Consider the following 14,178-nt stretch of genomic DNA (forward strand, 5'->3'; position numbering starts at 1 on the left):
ACACACACATTCCACAAAAATAATAAGCTGCTCTTAAGTGAGAATATTATTAGCAGTGATTTATTTTGCCTGAGCTTAGAAAACTTAATAACCATCTCAATAATAATTTGAGGAACTGGTTGCTGATAGAGTTCTGTCTCTGTAAAACAAACTGCGTTGTCTCATATCTCAAGACTCCAAACATACAGTTGACTCTCTGACTTAAAACGTCTGTTCTAAGGATGCCTGGGTGCCTCACTTGATTAAGCATCTGACTCTTAACTTTGGCTCAGAATACGATCCCTAGGTTGTGGGATAAAGCTCCACATTGGGCTCTCTACATTAGACATGGAGCTGCTTAAGATTTTTCCCTCCCTGCCTCTCCCCACCAGCTTGCACATGTTGTCTCTCTAAAATGGGGGAGGGGGAGTCTGTTCTGTAGGCATAGTGGTACCTGGGAGAGAAGAAGAGGAATGTTGTCAGAGAAAGCACAGTTGGGGAGACAGAAGGAAAACCAAGGCTATCTTGCATTATCAGTTTCAATGACAGTGGTGATAACTCATGTTGAATATTGGAAAGGAAGTTTGGAGAGGCTTTTCTGAAGCTTTTCAATTGATTGCTGATATTGGAAGTTGAATTGGAAGAACCTAGGGATCATGTCATGATTAGAAAGCAGCATAAAGGGATGAGCTTAATGAGTTTATCATATATATGAAAAAATTACAGGGTTAGAAGAACATTGCTGTTTCAAACTCCAAAATGGCTCTATTGTTTTGATATCTCATGAGATTTATTTCTGGATGTTATTCTCTTTTAAGACATATTTTCTTCTTCATAAAAGGAACCCCCCTTCTCCCACTGATCAGTCTTCTCAGAGCCCAACATTGCAAATATGACTTATAATGTAATTTGCTCACCCATGCTGCTTCTCTGAATTTAGTGTTTGTGAGATAAGCAATCTCCCATCTGACGCTAGCATACATTCACAGTGGTCTAGGTCATTCTGCCATACAAACTCAGCGTAGGCAAGCTCACCTCTGACCCAAGCTCAGTCTCTTTGTTGTGGGTAAACTGTGGGCAAGATACTGCTATTTCTCATAAATTTCTTGTAATCATAGCCATCTTTCATGTGCATCACTGAAGAAACCACAGGGACATTCTGTTATTTCAGTCCTGGGATTCTACTTGACAAAGACAAAAATTGCCCTGAACTGTCTGGCAGGTTCCTTTTGTTTTGTTTTGTCATTTTTGCTTTGGATTTAGTAATTTGAGGCAGACAGAAGCCAATAATCTAGTTGTCTTCAACTTTTAACAAGAGAAGATGTCCTGCATTTTCACTAAGGATTGATCTAGATGAGACCTTCTTTGTATTTTTAGACATTGTTGTGCTATAATTATTTAAATCCTACTATATATTCCAGTATTACCTTTGTTTTTAATATCTATTTTCTTTTTGTAGATTTTCCTTTATAGTTCCTAAAGTAATAGAGTGAATTGTTGAATGTTTCTCTCAAAACAAGATTTTCTTAAAAACTAATCACAAGAATTTTCTCTTTATTCCTTTGTAAAGAGGCAGCTAATTTTTTTTTACAGCTATATAAAAATAACTAGTCAATGTTTTCAAAAAAGCTCTATGGAAACTTTCTATGATTTCTTTTCAAGAATATGTTCAAAACATACAGTAATGTTCTTTATTTATTTAGTCTTGCTAAAATTTCTTCATGTCATTTTCTTTGCAAGGTTTCCAGAGGCAACACTTTTTAAACTTAAATGCTACTTATGGTTATCAAAGTGCTCACCAACTGTACTTTTCACTGAAATATAGGCAGTATCTGATACTTACACCTGGACAGAAATATTGTGATACTACTCATTTACTCATATCTTAGGCCTCCAATCATTACATATTCTGCTTTTGTATAGAAAATGTACACATATGCACAGGCAGAAATGTTACTCTTGGAATGTTTTCAGGGACATTTCCTAGTCTTCCCTGGCTTTTTGAAGTGAGTTATGCAGCCTTGTCACCCAATGGCTTGCATGCAGGTGGATATGGGAAGTTGTGAACCTTTATTTTCAATGAAATTATAATATTTCTGAATGTTTCATGGACATGGCATTAATTCACTTTTCTATAGTTCTTATTTCCTCATTGTTTTTTGCAGGAAACATAGTAAGAAGAGTCAATATTGAAACCATTTTTTAAACATCCTCGTTTTTATATTTATTTTTTATATTTTATTTTTTATAATTTAAGTCTTACTAATATTTTAATAGGATTAAGTTTTGTATCAATCCCAGTCATGGTAGGGAATATAATTCACCAGATGGCTAAAAAAAAGAGACAAAGGATTAAAGATGTGAGAGGAGTGAGGAAATCAGGAAAGGCTGGTGAAGACCAGAGAGCAGCAAGGGCGGGAAGTTGTCACCTTCTGGAGCTGAAGAGAGGGAAGCAGTGTTATTAGAGCTCTCTGAGAATCAGAACTGTGGAGAAAGATCTGGCCATGGGAGCCAAGGAGGGATGCAGCTACTGCCAGAGATACAGGGCCAATGCAGGGAGGGAGTGGCCAATAAACCATGACCTGTTTCTCCTCCCACACCCTGATTTCCCTCCAGTGTCTCACATCCGTTGTTGACTCCCTACTGGAAGCCAAAACAAGAAAGTCCAAGTGATAGAAAATAGAAGGGAGGAGATGGACTTGGGAAGGCAAACAGGAAAACCACCAAAAACTTATAAGGATAAAACTACTCTTTGATGAAGGTATTAGTTTTACCTATTAATTTTACTCTAGATTCAGCAGCCCTTTGATAGATGAAAGAGTAGGTGTGCTGTCATATACACATGCCAATGAAACAAACTATTAAGATGCAGCATTTACAAAGTTATTAATTGGATCTGTTGGATTCTGTGAGAGGTAAACAACTTTAAACTAGTGTGTCTTTTTAAAGTATTATTTTAGCTGCCTAAATCCTCTTTTCAAATGGCATCTTGTAAAAAGTACCCATATTGATAGAAAATATTAAGAATGGCTAGTGGAAGTAATAGTGTGGAGTACCCCTACTCCAACTTCCCCTTCTAACCCTCATATTGTGAAAGCCACTAAAGATAACACTTGGGTTCAAAAGAGCACACTTTGTGAAACTTAGTTTTATAAAAAGAAATTACAAATTGAATTCTATATTCTTTTTAAATCCGTCTTCTGTGGGGAAAAATGTCTAGACTGGTTGGTTCTTCAGTTTGAGGAAATGTGAAATATGTTAGTAAAGTTTCCGTGTTATACTTCAAGATGTGGCAGTCTTCTTTCTTCCATCTTTTCTTTAAATATGGAATCTGTCTTTGATAATTCCAAGACTGAAGATTTATTTTTATAAGAAAATGGTAGATAGATGATAAGTCTCTAGTGGGAAATGTGAAAGATGTTTGATGACTCCAGGTTAGTATTCTATTCTGAAGTATTCTCACTTCAAAATAAATTTAATCAACTGCTCAGTGTATTACTTCATCAAAAAGTTGATAAGCATCTATGCTGTGCCAAATACTGCACTAGGCTCTTGTGATACAGAAAGAACAATAATGCCAAGTTTTCTGCTCTCATGGAGATTACAATTTGATAGCGGACACAGGTGGTATATATTAAGCAAATATGTACAAAATAATTACATTTATAATGTGTTATATAAAAGTATAGTAGCTATAGGGCACTTATAATTTTCTACTTGTAATGTGTGTGTATGTATATGTGTGTGTGTGTGTATCTTTTTAGTTAGGTAGATAATATGTTTAATTTATAAATCCTAATGTATAAACGAACACACACTGTGGTGAATGGTCAAAAAGAAATTTAGCACTCTGGGAGACCTAGAGTCCACTGGTACAGAAAAATGGTTTGAAGCCCTCAGTACAATAAGCCTTGTCATCGCTCTCCAATCCATTTTCTTCCATTGCTTCCCCACCTTACTCAAACTGATCTCTTAGATGCCAGTTAATTTGCATGCTACATTCTACTCATCCTCATACAGTCTTTTTTTTTATCTTTGTTCTATTTTGTCTACCAAACAAGTCCCCATTTTGAACCGTTCCCTAATTTAAATCCTTGAATTCTTCAGTGATCATCCAGCTAAAAGTGATTACTCTTTCATCTGAAACCCTGTAACATTTAATCATGTTTGGGACTTATATCCTGTATTATATTGGAATTATTTGGTTTTATGTTTTATACACTTATTCAGTAAATATGTAATAAGTGCCTATTGTGCCAGCATTGAGCAAATATATCTCTGCTTGAATAGAGTTCACTTATTTCTTTGGTGAACTTTAGTTTCTGAAAAGTAAGATTCTATTTATATACCTTTGCAATTGTATCTACTTCAGAACAAAGGTGATGAATAAAAAATTGGTGAATGTATGAAGTGATATAATTCAGCCATTACATTAAAAACTGCCATTTTGTTAATCCATCCTAGGTAGTAAACTTCTTTCTTCATACTTTTATCTATGTAAAACTAGTCTAGATTAAAATAATGGAGGAACTGGGGCTCCTGAGTGGCTCAGTCAGTTGAGCGTCCAGCTTCAGCTCAGGTCATAATCTCGCGGTTTGTGGGTTTGAGCCCAACATCAAGCTCTGTGCTGACAGCTCAGGACCTGGAGCCTGCTTCAGATTCTGTGTGTGTCTCTCTTTCTGACCCTCCCCTGCTCACTCTGTGTGTGTGTCTCTCTCTCAAAAAAATAAACATTAAAATATTTTTAAAAAATAAAAATAAAACAATGGAGGAATTTACCTTTGAAATATATGCTGAGTTACTCTGTACTATGTACTATGTATATCATAAGGAGGATTATGAGAATAAATGCAAATATGTTGAAATATGTGTATATTTAAAAATAAGGCATTATCATTGAAATTGTTACTTTACTTTGACTAATATAAATAAACATGGCAAAGTGCTTTTTGGAAGTGTTCAATATTTCAATAATCTTAGTTCTCCACTCTATATCTGTAAACCAAGGCTCAATGATTCCTCCATCAAGGCTGGTTCCCATGAATGCTCAACAAAAAGAAGAAAAGAATAGAAAGGAGAAGTACAGACATCAAATTCTGCTTAGGTCTGCTAGCAGATTTCCATGATGTCAGCCCAATTTTCTTTTTGTTCCAAAGCAGAGGCTCATGGGCTTCTTTATCTTTTCCTACACCAATTCTTAATCATGATTCAAATACATAGAATGCCTCTCTAGTTTCAGTTGTGAAGCAAATTTTGCAGACATGGCTTTATGTCTTTATTTATTTATTTATTTATTTATTTATTTATTTATTTATTTATTTATTTGCAGTTGATAGGTGACTCTGAGTTGCAGTCTGACTGAGCTCCTGAAAACAGTACTGAGAAGCTGTCTATAAATAAGTAGTTTTGTTTACAGGAACTTACTGGGGAACTGGACTTGTACCACCTGCTGCATGGGCAGTGTAGAGAAGTAAGAGGAAGGGGTTTCAGTCCCCTAAGATAATTCAAATCAGCCAGTCTACTCCATGTAGGCTAGCTTCTTGTTCTTGTCTGAAACTTTATAGCCACCTTTTCTCTCATCAGTGCACCTTCGGAGCTATTTGACAGTGTCCTTTTATGTTTTCTGATTATACTTTGCCCTCTATTCTATAAGCTTTCTAAGAACGCATTTCCTTTACTTAATGTGTCTGCTAAAGAGAATTGGGTAGGATGAGAAGAATTATATGAAAATAAACTGCTTAGAATTATGAAAATAAATATCTTCAAAGTTTTATACTTATCCCAAAATTCCTAATTTAAGCCAGTTAAGAAATCTCAATTCTGTGGGCTAGTGGCAAACTGGAGTCCATATGGAGTTCCTCAACTGGTCTTCTGAGTAGGTGGAATATAAATATCATGACAGCCTTCCCGTTGTGTCCCTTCCATGGGCAGAGACGCTGTCTTTTTTGTCTGGTTGGCCCTATGCTTGGTGTGTCCTGACAGAAATCATTGGTGAAGTTTGTCTCATGAGGTGACAACACTTAGCTAGCAAGTAACTAAAGCCAGACACTTGTTTCCTAAGATGTGTTTCATAAACCTAAAATGCCATTAGAAGAGGGGGCCATTCTGTTACTAATTAAAGACTCACCGAAAGCTTGCTATTAAGGCAAATAAGAAATGAATAGACAAAGGTTTCTGTATATTCTATAAACATAAAGTAAATGAGGTAATAGGAAGAGTCTGAGAAAAAAAGCCTCTCATTCTGTCCAAATTTTAACACATTTAGCCCCCACTTACCAGTGTCATAGCCCACACTGATCCTGACGGCTGGGAACATCTGTAAGACGAAGAGCTAGTACTGTATTGTGAGTCACATGTTCTATTTTTATTTTGTAGTCCTATTTAGAGCTTGGCTACTATTAGGCTGCCCTGATTTTCCTCACTTACTGTGATTTAGTCTCTTGATTATTTGCAAAATGCCCCTTAATAGAGAATGGTTTTAATGGATTCCTAGGGTTAGAGGAATAAAGAAATTGATAGCTTATAGGACAAAAGGTAAACAACCTTAACACATATAGTCATATTTATTTAATTAGAAAAAGATAGAATATATTTTCTTTCCTAAAAGTAGAAGAGACTTATTTTCAAGCTTTCCAGAGAAGCCATCTATCAATAAAAACAACAGACGTGAAGTGGAGCCCTGTACACTCCTCATTGCCCTGTTTTCATTCGCAATTATAAGGAAGTAAATCCGGAAATAGAGACGCATGATAGCGAGACATCAGTACAGTAACGAGTACTTTCAGACATCACCACAAAACACACACTCAGGATTTCACAACCCTCTCGCACTGGCAATGTCACAATGCTGCCTCCGGCAAGGTTCTCCTCTCCTTTTTGGGTAAAGTAGGGTTCTTTTTTTCTCCCCCTCACACCAACTCCTACTCCTATAAATCACTTTTCTTGAAGGGTAAACTAAAGTTTGTTGGTTTCAAAACCATACTTGTCGTGAGAAGGGAAATCCTGTTCATGCCGTTAGAAAGTCGGCTTGGTGTGTTTGGTTAGAGAGTGATTAGGGACATTGTTTTCTGGCAACCAACTTGTGTCCGTCCAAATGTGGAAACCATAAAAAACACAACCTAAAAATACCGTATTGGTAATACAATTTACATCATTCTTGTGTATTTACAGAAAAGTGTGTTAGGAGTTTTTAAAAAATATTTTAGGCCTATAGCTATCATTGTATTCACTGAGATAAGCAGATTTCATCACCTGCAGCGTCTCTCCTTGTCAATACATTCTTGCCCTTATCACTATAAAATTGTCTTGAGATACTGCTTTCCTCCCTAGGTTAGCAGATACTAAATGAAAAGGCAAATTAATACAGTCAGCAATTTGAGGTTAAAAAAATCCTATAACACACTATACATTTTCATCTTGAATATTTAGTGGGTTTTGTTTTTATATTTGAATTAAGTGAATAATAGGTTAATTGTAGCCCCAGTGAAGTGAAAGGACAAAAATGTGGTATTTTGTTATTTCTGGTTACTAGCATTTTAGAGGAACTTACCACTAGCCATGCTACTTCAGAAATTAAATACAATGCTATTATATATGTGAATGGCCAGGAATCCTAAGATGCAGCTCTATGGAGTGGCAAAGGTTAGCTCCATAGAACTGTCATGGAAGGAGAAAAATAACATAGAGTTCACATCACCCATTCAGGCAATAAAGCCTGAATGGTAACTCTGGAAAGTTATTGCCATAGAAGCTCCAGGTAACACTGTGACTCACTTTAGGCAAATTCACCAATTCATGAGGAGAAAAACATCTATAAAAGGTTAAGGGGTTTCACCCCTAATACCAAAGAGCAAGTTGCATGGTCCTCAAGAGAAAGCTATTCATTGTCTTTCCTCTTCCCTATTACATGTATATATTGGTGATAGTATCATCATAAAATCATTTAAAAAGCATTATAACATATTACCTGTATGTGGTATGAGAAACATAGTTTTGAAAAATTATTTTTAACTTGTTGGGATGAGCACGGGGTGTTGCATGAAAGCGGTGAGTCACGGGAATGTACCCCCAAAACCAAGAGCACACTGTATACTCTGTATGTTAGCCAACTTGACACCAAATTATATTTAAAAAATAAAAATAAATTAAATTAAGGATGATTCTCATAATACACTAAAAAATAGGAACAAGATACAAAAATATCTAAGAAATATTGTAGTATTTAAGATTTCAAACTAATGAAAATTTTGTGTCTAGCATCACTATGTTATCCAAGAACCATTAAAAACCATTAAAAATATTGCTTAACTTTATGTTTTTTAAGCAAATGGATTTTTAATTCCTACATAAAATTCAGAATCTAAGTTCAAGTCCTGAGCTACTTTTGTGAGCACAATATATAGCTATTCTAATTTTTGGATTTTTAATTAAGTACTGTTAATTTGCCTGTGCTGGAACAAGCCATATAACAGAAGAATAGAAAATAGATAATTAATTAATTAACTAATATTATTTCATGTTTGAAAGGGACTCACTACTTAGGAGTTAGTAGAAAGTATTCTCTCTACTCCTCCTTAGAATGGCCCACCACCCACCCCTTGCCATTCTAAGAATGTTACTAGTCCGTTTGGAGAGAAGATAAACTTGGTTGCCCCATAGACATATAGAGTGACAAACCTTAGAGGAGGCTGAGAATCATGAAATATATGTGTAATCCCTGTGCATAGTAGCAAGGATCCCAAGAAACAAAAAGTGTAATTGGCAAGTTATGCTCAGGTCCCACTATGCTTGCTTTACCACTCTGGATCGACGAAAGGCTGGGGCAAACCATTTGTTCATTCATTCATTCACTCATTCACTCCATCTGCAAATATTTACTGAGTACCTACTACGTGCTACAAACACTATAAACCTGGAGACTGGTGAACAACACAGATAGCACTCGGTACATGTAACTAAACAAAATTGCAATATTCCAGAGCTGTATCTAATCTAAGTATGTTTGCAACACAATTTTTGGAAAAATTATTTAGCAATAGATGAACTTCAGATAAATCTATAATCACAAATATCACAGAGAATGACTTGTCTAAAATGTTTGAGATTCACTGTGTTCAAATTTTTTAATGATATACATAGACTTGTCCAGCCCTGCTTATGTCCACAAATGATAAGTGTGATGTTTATTGTATTTTAAAAGGTGTGTGTGTGTGTGTGTGTGTGTGTGAAACACAAATAATGTTTTGGATTCTACTGAGGGATAATATGAGAGTAATATCTAGCATAGAACCTGGGACAAAGAAAGTGTTTAATAAACTATATTTTTCAATGACTGAATCATTCTCTTTATGCATCTTTGAAAAAAATTTTAATGTTTATTTTTGAGACAGAGAGAGACAGAGAGAGAGAGTGTGAGTGGTGGAGGGAGGGTGTGGGGAGAGACGCAGAATCAGAAGCTGACTCCAGGCTCCAAGCTGTCAGCATGGAGCCCGATTCAGGGCTTGAACTCACAGACTGTGAGATCATGACCTGAACTGAAGTGGGATGCTTAACCTACTGAGTCACCTAGGCTCTCCTTTTTATGCATCTTTCTATATAAGAATGTGCTGGTCATTATCATTATCCCTCCTGTGAGTAATATTTTTCCACCTTCACCCACAACTTACTCCTTTTTTCTGTATATCTAATTTCAGTTACTGTCATCATTTAGATCATTTCAGGCAGTGAAGCACATGTTTCATTTAACAGAGTCCCTCCTTCTGGACAGGAAATGAAATCATAAAGAAACGGCTGGAGTTGGGGTGATTTGTTGAGACAGGAACATGTGCTAGAGGGTCTGTAGAGTGAAGACACTCACTGGTGTCCGTGACGTGAGTGGCTTCATGGGCGCATATACCTGCTGCCAACTGAGCCCCACTCTGCCATGTGTTTTTTTTTTAAAGGTTTATAAACCTTTTAATACAAGTTTTATTTTCAAGAAGTCCTTAGGGACACCTGGAGGCTCAGTCTGACTTTTGGTTTTGACTCAGGACGTGATCTCAGTTTGTGAGATTGAGTCCCATATCAGGCTCAGTGCTGACAGTGCAGAGCCTGTTTGGGATTCTCTCTATACCTCTCTTGCTGCCCCTCCCCCAAATGCTCCTGTGCTCTCTCTCAAAATAAATAAACTTTTAAAAAAGGTTTTTATAATTATCATTTGCTTAAGACTCTTACCATTCTCTCAGCATTTTAGTTAAGACCTCAAGGCTGATACTTGATAAATAATAGTGTAGGCTGCCAAATACCATCTCTGTCAGATATATCCTTCACATTCATCCCCATTACTCCAACCGGGCTTTGTATAAAGGTAAGACTAAAATTCACAAAGAGTGGTTGAAGTAGTAGAATTTGTGAAAGGAGAAATATTTACCTTGGAGAATTTGTATACCCTCTCCTCACTCAACCAAATGAAAGGGCTCCAAAGAAATCACTCTTAGAGATGTGGGGAGTGTTTTTCAGAGAGAGAGACTGGCATGTCATTTATTGGCTGGATATTTGTCTATGAAGCAGACTGGCTAATTTCCCCTTGATATTATCTGAATAGATGGAGAAGACAGTTGGAGAAATGACAGACAAAGGGAGAGAATCAGCTTCACCTCCTCTGCCATGGCTCTTCCAGCAAGGCTGTGGAGGCTGCCTAACAGATGATCAGCCTTGAGCTCTCTACAGGTCCCCTATCCAGGAGGCTGGCCAGACAGTAGTAAGAGGAGGCTGTGCAGTGGACTCCAGGGGCCAGGACCTAGCAGAAAGGTGGCTTGTAGGAAGTCATGTGAGGTCATCTAGAGAAAGCACTGCCCATGCTAGTTGTCTGCCCCCAAAAAGGGCCACCGTTTCTGTGCTTGTCTCAGAGAGGGTGTCCATAGCCAAGAAGGAACCACCAATGGTTGCTATTAAGTGCTTTTTTCTTTTAGTCCCCTCTCTTCTGTCCTAACTCTGGAGGTGTAAGGGGTAGAAACAAGTGAGGGAGAAGAAGGGGATTGAAGGGTACATTAGCTCCTTCACTCCTTATTATTTATCCTTCAGGCCAAATGCCCTTAGATCTAAATTTTGGGATAGGGGAATACAGGTTTTGTGGGAGCTTTAGACAATTATGGGAACCCTCTTCAAAAAGTAGAACCCAGAATTACAAATACAGTATTCGGTACAAGGCTTGTAAAAGGACTCTGAAAGTTCAGGGTCCTGAAGCTTAGCTCTCTTATCTTTGCAGGAAATCTAGTACTTATAGGAGTGAGGAAAAGAGGCATGAATGGCATATGATATTGATGCTTTTATTTTGTAGAGGTTGGACTTTCAAAGGGTCAATATTAAATAGCTAGCTAGCTGTCCTCTATCTTCCCATCATCATCATTATCATAGTGTGGCTTATAACTGAAAGTGATCAAGAATCTAAGTTATGCCCAAGTTATCATCATGGAGCACAGAAAGTAGACTTATCATGGTACATTAAAAGACAATGTCTGGAGAACTATAAAGTCACTTTCTGATTCCAAAATCATTTAATATCTTCAGCTCTAATTCTGTGTAAAATAGGGGGAAATATTTTATAATTATTTGACCCTATTAGAAGATATTCAATTACAGATAAATGATGATAAAAATATGACCTTTGAGTGCAGTAACTTTAGAGTCCCTGCGTGTGGACAAAAATGCCAGAAAAAGCTCCAGAAAGAAAACTATTAAGACGGAGGTCGAGCTACATTTTATTTTGGACCATTCTTTTGCCTGACCTTGAGTTGTTGCCATAACAATTTCAGTTACAAATAGGAATTTTTACTCTTTAAGGAAAAAGTCTGTATTTGCATTCTAATAAAAAAATTAAGAGATTGTGACCATCATATTAATTCACTTCATGCCCAAATCAGAATATCTTCTTTGGACACCTAATATCTGATAAGCTTTGCTTCTTCCTTTTATTACATTCTTCCCTTATAATTTCAATGGGAACATGAAAACTCTGGAAACAACTATCCAGAAACTGATATTTCAATTTTGTGAGGATTTCTGAGAGCAAATAAATGAGGCATTGAAAAGAAGTCTGGCTAAACACTATCCAAAATGCTCAAATAAATAATATTTAGAAAGTTCATTCATGAGTTTCTTTTACAAGGTAAGTTATAGTGTCTTAAGGCTTCAGTGAACACTTAATAGATATTTTCTCAAGGTTGTGGACAAAGTTTCTCAGAAAACCTATGTTTTTCTATTTCTTTGCCTTGATAATAAACCACTTAGGATAAAACTCTCCTTTGTATTTCATTGAGTCCTCAGAGCTGGCTACATGCTTAGTATGCAACAGGTACCCAAGTACATTTTTGAATCATGGGAATCACCAAATCTGTTACCAATGTGATATATGAAATCAACTGTTATTAAGAATTAGCATGGATAGGGGCAACTGGGTGGCTCAGTCAGTTAAGTGGCCAGCTTTGGCTCAGGTCATGATCTCATGGTTCACGAGTTTGAGCCCCATATCAGACTCTGTGCTGACAGCTCAGAGCCTGGAGCCTGCTTCAGATACTTTCTCCCTTTCTCTCTGCCTCTCCCCCACTCACGCTCTCTCACAAAAAAAAAAAAAAAAAAAAAAAAAAAAAAGATTTCCCATGATAGCAAGAGAAGAGATATTAAGATGCAGCCCTACTTCTGAATGTCAACTTTGCTAGTTGCCAAAAGTGTAGTTTAGATTTATACAACCAAATAACAGTGTATGATAGATTTGATACCAAATTTCTAAAGCAGAAATTTCTCCACCTTACATTAGAGTTTGTAAGCAACAAGACTAAAATGGATTTAGAGTCCAAGTCTGTGGGATACAAAATCTCTAGCACTTGGACTGTGCTAAACTGGAATGCGAACATAGAACTGAGCTGCCAATCACTCAGAAGTGGTGGTTTTATTCATTGAAACTACTGAGGAGAGAGTATAACAAAATGGTGCACTCTCTGTGACCTTAACTTAGAAAGCCACAAGCCTTGTCAGTGTCGGCTATAAGACTCTTCTCCACCCCCCCAATCTGTGCCAGGGACCAAAGAATGAGCTACTGTTATCATGGAGACACTCAATGCCACAGGATGTAACACTCTCAAATAAGAACACATCTAAGTAACAATAGTAGCACCTTCAACTTGAAAGCTCAAATTCACCCAAGTAGCACTTTCATCTGGAACAAACAAAAAAAACCCAAAAAACCTAGAGGATATTTTTAGTAATAGTCCTTGTCATAGAAAATGCATCTGTTCTGGTGATTTGAAGCTGCAAATCTACTTTTGTGAATATGTTGTGTGTTTCTGAGGGGTTCTCTTTACAGCCTCACAAGTATTCAACTGCCTACAGCTTCTGATAAATAGATGCTTAGTGTTAGGCTTATCTTTTTTGCACCAATACTTCTCCTTGGGATGTTTCTCATATTTATCAAGAGTTAAAAAAAAAAAAAAAGAGTTGTAGAAATTCAAAATCCTTAACCCAGGCTTGATCTAATCAGATGATAGAGTTGAGAAATTCTTCGCCAATAGTGAACCACAAATTCTCTCTCTTGCTCTATTCCTTCTTTTGCCCTTTTAGGTCCTGTGAGTTCGTTATATTACCCCAGTTCCTCTCTCCCTCTTTACCCTCTTTGCTATGTCTAGTTTTTATTCTAGTTTAGCCATATTGCAAATCACTGCCTGACATACTTTCATAAAGGGTAACTACAGTTACTCAATGACCCTTCTCAAAAGATCTTTGCCATATTAGATAACGTCCAAGCTAAAAGTTTCATTTCAGTGTTTAACCCACTTTTCTTTCCTTAACCTTTTTAAGGCACTCTATGCTCCTATTTAATTTATCTCTCCACTGTTTTTCCCATTGATGCCATGCTTAATGTTTGCTTTTGGGTTGTTTCTTTCTCGGATACTTGCCTGTTTTCCTCACCCCAGGGACCTCTGTCCAGACCTCTTGCTGAAAGCCCTTCTCGGATGTATTTTGATGTCTCAAATAGGCTGGTCCTTCTTTTGAATTCTTCAAATACATAGCTGATATTATCAACCTAATTATCTCACACTTATGAGAGTGACTCTTAGACAACTCTTATTTTTTCTACTGAGCTATAAATTTCTTAGTCTGGGCTGTACCTTATTCAACCTACAATGCTTGGAAATAGTACCCAGGACAGTAATTGATTTGTATAAA

The 14,178-nt window shown here is 36.7% G+C and overlaps 2 long non-coding RNA genes across 4 annotated transcripts in view; one reads left to right on the top strand and one right to left on the bottom strand.

The window, feature by feature from the left end:
- LOC115294618 overlaps positions 1–6,302 on the bottom strand; it is a 41,425-nt gene extending 35,123 nt beyond the window's left edge. The window contains exon 1 of the long non-coding RNA XR_003910002.1: positions 6,256–6,302. This is a non-coding gene — a long non-coding RNA (uncharacterized LOC115294618). The remainder of the gene's footprint in view (positions 1–6,255) is intronic.
- Positions 1–14,178, top strand: part of LOC115294614 — a 273,223-nt gene that overhangs the window by 197,318 nt on the left and 61,727 nt on the right. The gene's annotated exons all lie outside the window — the stretch shown is intronic.

The sequence above is a fragment of the Suricata suricatta genome, chromosome 6 (assembly GCF_006229205.1).
Source record: "Suricata suricatta isolate VVHF042 chromosome 6, meerkat_22Aug2017_6uvM2_HiC, whole genome shotgun sequence".
NCBI classification, from domain to species: Eukaryota; Metazoa; Chordata; class Mammalia; order Carnivora; family Herpestidae; genus Suricata; species Suricata suricatta.